Genomic DNA, 5,000 nt, shown 5'->3' with positions numbered 1-5,000 from the left:
CTTCCAAGATCAGACCAGATTGGGCTTGTTCAGGGTGGTGTGGCTGTAGGTATTGTTTTCCTATTGACCTACATCTCTTATACATCTAAAAACCAGCATTGAAGGAAGCCGGAACACGAGTGAAAAAAAAAAGCCTACAGCACCTGGTATTCCCAGGTGGTCCCCCATCCAAATACTAACCAGGCACAGCCCTGCTTAGCTATCAAGATCAGACAAGATTGGGCTTGTTCAGGGTGCTGTGGCTGTAGGTATTGGCTTCCTATTGACCTACATCTCTTATACATCTCAAAACCAGCATTGAAGGAAGCCGGAACAAGAGAGAAAAAAAAAAGGCCTACAGCACCTGCTATTCCCAGGTGATCTCCCATCCATGTACTAACCAGGCCCGGCCCTGCTTAGCTTCCACGATCAGACGAGATTGGGCTTGTTCAGGGTGGTGTGGCTGTAGGTATTGTTTTCCTATTGACCTACATCTCTTATACATCTAAAAACCAGCATTGAAGGAAGCCGGAACAAGAGAGAAAAAAACAAAGCCTACAGCACCTGGTATTCCCAGGTGGTCTCCCATCCAAGTACTAACCAGGCCCGGCCCTGCTTAGCTTCCAAGATCAGACGAGATTGGGCTTGTTCAGGGTGGCGTGGCTGTAGGTATTAGTTTTCTAATGACCTACATCACTTATACATCTCAAAACCAGCATTGAAGGAAGCCGGAACAAGAGAGAAAAAAAAAAGTACTAACCAGGCCTGGACCTGCTTAGCTTTCAAGATCAGACGAGATTGGGCTTGTTCAGGGTGGTGTGGCTGTAGGTATTTGTTTCTTATTGAACTACATCTCTTATACATCTCAAAACCAGCATTGAAGGAAGCCGGAACAAGAGAGAGAAAAAAAAGGCCTACAGCACCTGGTATTCCCAGGTGGTCTCCCACTTAAATACTAACCAGGCCTGGCCCTGCTTAGCTTCCAAGATCAGGCTTGTTCAGGGTGGTGTGGCTGCAGGTGTTGGTTTTCTATTGCCCTACATCTCTTATACATCTCAAAGCCAGCATTGAAGGAAGCTGGAACAAGAGAGAAAAAAATAAAGACCTACAGCACCTGGTATTCCCAGGTCGTCTCCCATCCAAGTACTAACCAGGTACAGCCCTGCTTAGCTACCAAGATCAGACGAGATTGGGCTTGTTCAGGGTGGTGTGGCTGTAGGTATTGCTTACTTAATGACCTACATCTCTTATACATCTCAAAACCAGCATTGAAGGAAGCCGGTACAAGAGAGAAAAAAAAAAGCCTACAGCACCTGATATTCCTAGGTGGTCTCCGACCCAAGTAGTAACCAGGCCTGGCCCTGCTTAGCTTCCAAGATCAGATGAGATTGGGCTTGTTCAGGGTGGATTGGCTGTATATATAGGTTTCTTAATGACCGAAATCTCTTATACATCTCAAAACCAGCATTGAAGAAGCCCGGAACAAGAGGAAAAAAAAAAAGGCCTACAGCACCTGGTATTCCCAATTGCTTAGCTTCCAAGATCAGACGAGATTAGGCTTGTTCAGAGTGGTGTGGCTGTAAGTATTGCTTACCTAATGACCTACATCTCTTATACATCTCAAAACCAGCATTGAAGGAAGCCGGAACAATAGAGAAAAAAAAAAAAGCCTACAGCACCTGGTATTCCTAGGTGGTCTCCCATCCAAGTAGTAACCAGGCCGGGCCCTGCTTAGCTTCGAAGATGAGATGAGATTGGTCTTGTTCAGGGTGGAGTGGCTGTATATATAGGTTTCCTAATGACCTAAATCTCTTATACAACTCAAAACCAGCATTGAAGAAGGCCGGAACAAGAGGGAAAAAAAAAAGGCCTGCAGCACCTGGTATTCCCAATTGCTTAGCTTCCAAGATCAGACGAGATTAGGCTTGTTCATGGTGGTGTGGCTGTAGGTATTGGTTTCCTACTGACCTACATCTCTTATACATCTCAAAACCAGCATTGCAGGAAGCCGGAACAAGAGAGAAAAAAAAAAAGGCCTACAGCACCTGATATTCTCAGGTGGTCTCCAATCCAAGTACTAACCAGGCCCGGCCCTGCTTAGCTTCCAAGATCAGACCAGATTGGGCTTGTTTAGGGTGGTGTGGCTGTAGGTATGGTTTTCCTATTGACCTACATCTCTTATACATCAAAAACCAGCATTGAAGGAAGCCGGAACACGAGTGAAAAAAATAAAGGCCTACAGCACCTGGTATTCCCAGGTGGTCCCCCATCCAAGTACTGACCAGGCACAGCCCTGCTTAGCTACCAAGATCAGACAAGATTGGGCTTGTTCAGGGTGGTGTGGCTGTAGGTATTGCTTACCTAATGACCTACATCTCTTATACATCTCAAAACCAGCATTGAAGGAAGCCGGAACAAGAGAGAAAAAAAAAAGGCCTACAGCACCTGGTATACCCAGGTGGTCTCCCATACATGTACTAACTAGGCCTGGCGCTGCTTATCTTTCAAGATCAGACGAGATTGTGCTTGTTCAAGGTGGAGTGGCTGTAGGTATTGGTTTTCTATTGACCTACATCTCTTATACATCTCAACACCAGCATTGAAGGAAGCCAGAACAAGAGAGAAAAAAAAAGGCCTACAGCACCTGGTATTCCCAGGTGGTCTCCCACTTAAATACTAACCAGGCCCGGCCCTGCTTAGCTTCCAAGAATAGGCTTGTTCAGGGTGGTGTGTCTGCAGGTGTTGGTTTCCTATCGACCTACATCTCTTATACATCTCAAAACCAGCATTGAAGGAAGCCGGAACAAGAGAGAAAAAAATAAAGGCCTACAGCACCTGGTATTCCCAGGTCGTCTCCCATCCAAGTACTAACCAGGTACAGCCCTGCTTAGCTACCAAGATCAGACGAGATTGGGCTTGTTCAGGGTGGTGTGGCTGTAGGTATTGCTTACCTAATGACCTACATCTCTTATACATCTCAAAACCAGCATTAAAGGAAGCTGGAACAAGAGAGAAAAAAAAAAGCCTACAGCACCTGGTATTCCTAGGTGGTCTCCCACCCAAGTAATAACCAGGCCCGGCCATGCTTAGCTTCCAAGATCAGATGAGATTGGGCTTGTTCAGGGTGGATTGGCTGTATATATAGGTTTCCTAATGACCTAAATCTCTTATACATCTCAAAACCAGCATTGAAGAAGGCCGGAAAGAGAGGAAAAAAAAAAGGCCTACAGCACCTGGTATTCCCAATTGCTTAGCTTCCAAGATCAGACGAGATTAGGCTTGTTCAGGGTGGTGTGGCTGTAGGTATTGCTTACCTAATGACCTACATCTCCTATACATCTCAAAACCAGCATTGAAGGAAGCCGGAACAAGAGAGAAAAAAAAAAGCCTACAGCACCTAGTATTCCCAGGTGGTCTCCCACCCAAGTACTAACCAGGTCCAGCCCTGCTTAGCTTCCAAAATCAGATGAGATTGGGCTTTTTCAGGGTGGTGTGGCTGTAGGTATTGGTTTCCTAATGACCTACATCTCTTAAACATATCAAAACCAGCATTGAAGGAAGCCGGAACAAGTGAGAAAAAAAAAAGGCCTACAGCACCTGGTATTCCCAGGTGGTCTCCCATCCAAGTACTAAACAGGTCTGACCCTGCTTAGCTTCCAAGATCAGATGAGATTGCGCTTTTTTTTAGGGTGGTGTGACTGTAGGTATTGGTTTCCTAATGATCTACATATCTTATACATCTCAAAACCAGCATTGCAGGAAGCCGGAACAAGAGAGAAAAAAAAAGGCCTACAGCACCTGGTATTCCCAGGTGGTCTCCCATCCAAGTACTAACCAGGCTTGGCCCTGCTTAGCTTCCAAGATCAGGCTTGTTCAGGGTGGTGTGGCTGTAGGTATTGGTTTCCTATTGACCTACATCTCTTATACATCTTAAAACCAGCATTGAAGGAAGCCGAAACAAGAGAGAAAAAAATAAAGGCCTACAGCACCTGGTATTCCTAGGTGGTCTCCCACCCAAGTAGTAACCAGGCCCAGCCCTGCTTAGCTTCCAAGATCAGATGAGATTGGGCTTGTTCAGGGTGGATTCGCTGTATATATAGGTATCCTAATGACCTAAATCTCTTATACATCTCAAAACCAGCATTGAAGAAGGCCGGAAAGAGAGGAAAAAAAAAAAAGGCCTACAGCACCTGGTATTCCCAATTGCTTAGCTTCCAAGATCAGACGAGATTAGGCTTGTTCAGGGTGGTGTGGCTGTAGGTATTGGTTTCCTAATGACCTACATCTCTTAAACATATCAAAACCAGCATTGAAGGAAGCCGGAACAAGTGAGAAAAAAAAAAGGCCTACAGCACCTGGTATTCCCAGGTGGTCTCCCATCCAAGTACTAACCAGGTCTGGCTCTGCTTAGCTTCTAAGATCAGACGAGATTACGCTTTTTTTAGGGTGGTGTGGCTGTAGGTATTGGTTCCCTAATGATCTACATCTCTTATACATCTCAAAACCAGCATTAAAGGAAGCCGGAACAAGAGAGATAAAAAAAAAAAAGGCCTACAGCACCTGGTATTCCCGGGTGGTCTCCCACCCAAGTACTAACCAGGCCCGGCTCTGCTTAGCTTCCAAGATCAGGCTTGTTCAGGGTGGTGTGGCTGTAGGTATTGGTTTCCTATTGACCTACATCTCTTATACATCTAAAAACCAGCATTGAAGGAAGCCGGAACAAGAGAGAAAAAAAAAAAGCCTACAGCACCTGGTATTCCCAGGTGGTCTCCCATCCAAGTACTAACCAGGCCTGGCCCTGCTTAGCTTCCAAGATCAGACGAGATTGAGCTTGTTTAGAGATGTGTAGCTGTAGGTTTTGCTTTCCTATTGACCTACATCTCTTATTATCTCAAAACCAGCATTGAAGGAAGCCGGAACAAGAGAGAAAAAAAAAAGCCTACAGCACCTGGTATTCCCAGGTAATCTCCCATCCAAGAACTAAACAGGCCCGTCCATGCTTTGCTTCCAAGATCAGACGA

At 45.5% G+C, this 5,000-nt stretch overlaps 2 non-coding genes and 16 pseudogenes across 2 annotated transcripts; all 18 read right to left on the bottom strand.

The window, feature by feature from the left end:
• LOC142154357 (5S ribosomal RNA) overlaps positions 1-51 on the bottom strand; it is a 119-nt pseudogene extending 68 nt beyond the window's left edge.
• An 80-nt stretch (positions 52-131) lies between these two features.
• On the bottom strand, positions 132-250 carry LOC142154393 (5S ribosomal RNA; annotated as a pseudogene).
• Positions 251-331: 81 nt separating this feature from the next.
• On the bottom strand, positions 332-450 carry LOC142154463 (5S ribosomal RNA; annotated as a pseudogene).
• Positions 451-531: 81 nt separating this feature from the next.
• LOC142154681 (5S ribosomal RNA) lies at positions 532-650 on the bottom strand. The gene has a single exon (XR_012691658.1). It is a non-coding gene; the product is annotated as a 5S ribosomal RNA (ribosomal RNA).
• Positions 651-1,081: 431 nt separating this feature from the next.
• LOC142154044 (5S ribosomal RNA) lies at positions 1,082-1,200 on the bottom strand (annotated as a pseudogene).
• Positions 1,201-1,280: 80 nt separating this feature from the next.
• LOC142155441 (5S ribosomal RNA) lies at positions 1,281-1,399 on the bottom strand (annotated as a pseudogene).
• Positions 1,400-2,012: 613 nt separating this feature from the next.
• Positions 2,013-2,131, bottom strand: LOC142154586 (5S ribosomal RNA; annotated as a pseudogene).
• An 81-nt stretch (positions 2,132-2,212) lies between these two features.
• Positions 2,213-2,331, bottom strand: LOC142154117 (5S ribosomal RNA; annotated as a pseudogene).
• A 471-nt stretch (positions 2,332-2,802) lies between these two features.
• Positions 2,803-2,921, bottom strand: LOC142154346 (5S ribosomal RNA; annotated as a pseudogene).
• Positions 2,922-3,001: 80 nt separating this feature from the next.
• On the bottom strand, positions 3,002-3,120 carry LOC142154736 (5S ribosomal RNA; annotated as a pseudogene).
• A 244-nt stretch (positions 3,121-3,364) lies between these two features.
• LOC142156414 (5S ribosomal RNA) lies at positions 3,365-3,483 on the bottom strand. The gene has a single exon (XR_012692481.1). It is a non-coding gene; the product is annotated as a 5S ribosomal RNA (ribosomal RNA).
• An 81-nt stretch (positions 3,484-3,564) lies between these two features.
• LOC142154708 (5S ribosomal RNA) lies at positions 3,565-3,685 on the bottom strand (annotated as a pseudogene).
• An 80-nt stretch (positions 3,686-3,765) lies between these two features.
• Positions 3,766-3,874, bottom strand: LOC142155519 (5S ribosomal RNA; annotated as a pseudogene).
• An 82-nt stretch (positions 3,875-3,956) lies between these two features.
• LOC142154365 (5S ribosomal RNA) lies at positions 3,957-4,075 on the bottom strand (annotated as a pseudogene).
• A 247-nt stretch (positions 4,076-4,322) lies between these two features.
• LOC142154948 (5S ribosomal RNA) lies at positions 4,323-4,442 on the bottom strand (annotated as a pseudogene).
• An 85-nt stretch (positions 4,443-4,527) lies between these two features.
• Positions 4,528-4,636, bottom strand: LOC142155276 (5S ribosomal RNA; annotated as a pseudogene).
• An 81-nt stretch (positions 4,637-4,717) lies between these two features.
• LOC142154529 (5S ribosomal RNA) lies at positions 4,718-4,836 on the bottom strand (annotated as a pseudogene).
• A 79-nt stretch (positions 4,837-4,915) lies between these two features.
• The window catches only part of LOC142155333 (5S ribosomal RNA), a 119-nt pseudogene continuing 34 nt past the window's right edge, over positions 4,916-5,000 (bottom strand).

Source organism: Mixophyes fleayi, chromosome 4 (genome assembly GCF_038048845.1).
Source record: "Mixophyes fleayi isolate aMixFle1 chromosome 4, aMixFle1.hap1, whole genome shotgun sequence".
Classification (NCBI taxonomy): Eukaryota; Metazoa; Chordata; class Amphibia; order Anura; family Limnodynastidae; genus Mixophyes; species Mixophyes fleayi.
This window is presented reverse-complemented; position numbering and strand designations above follow the sequence as displayed.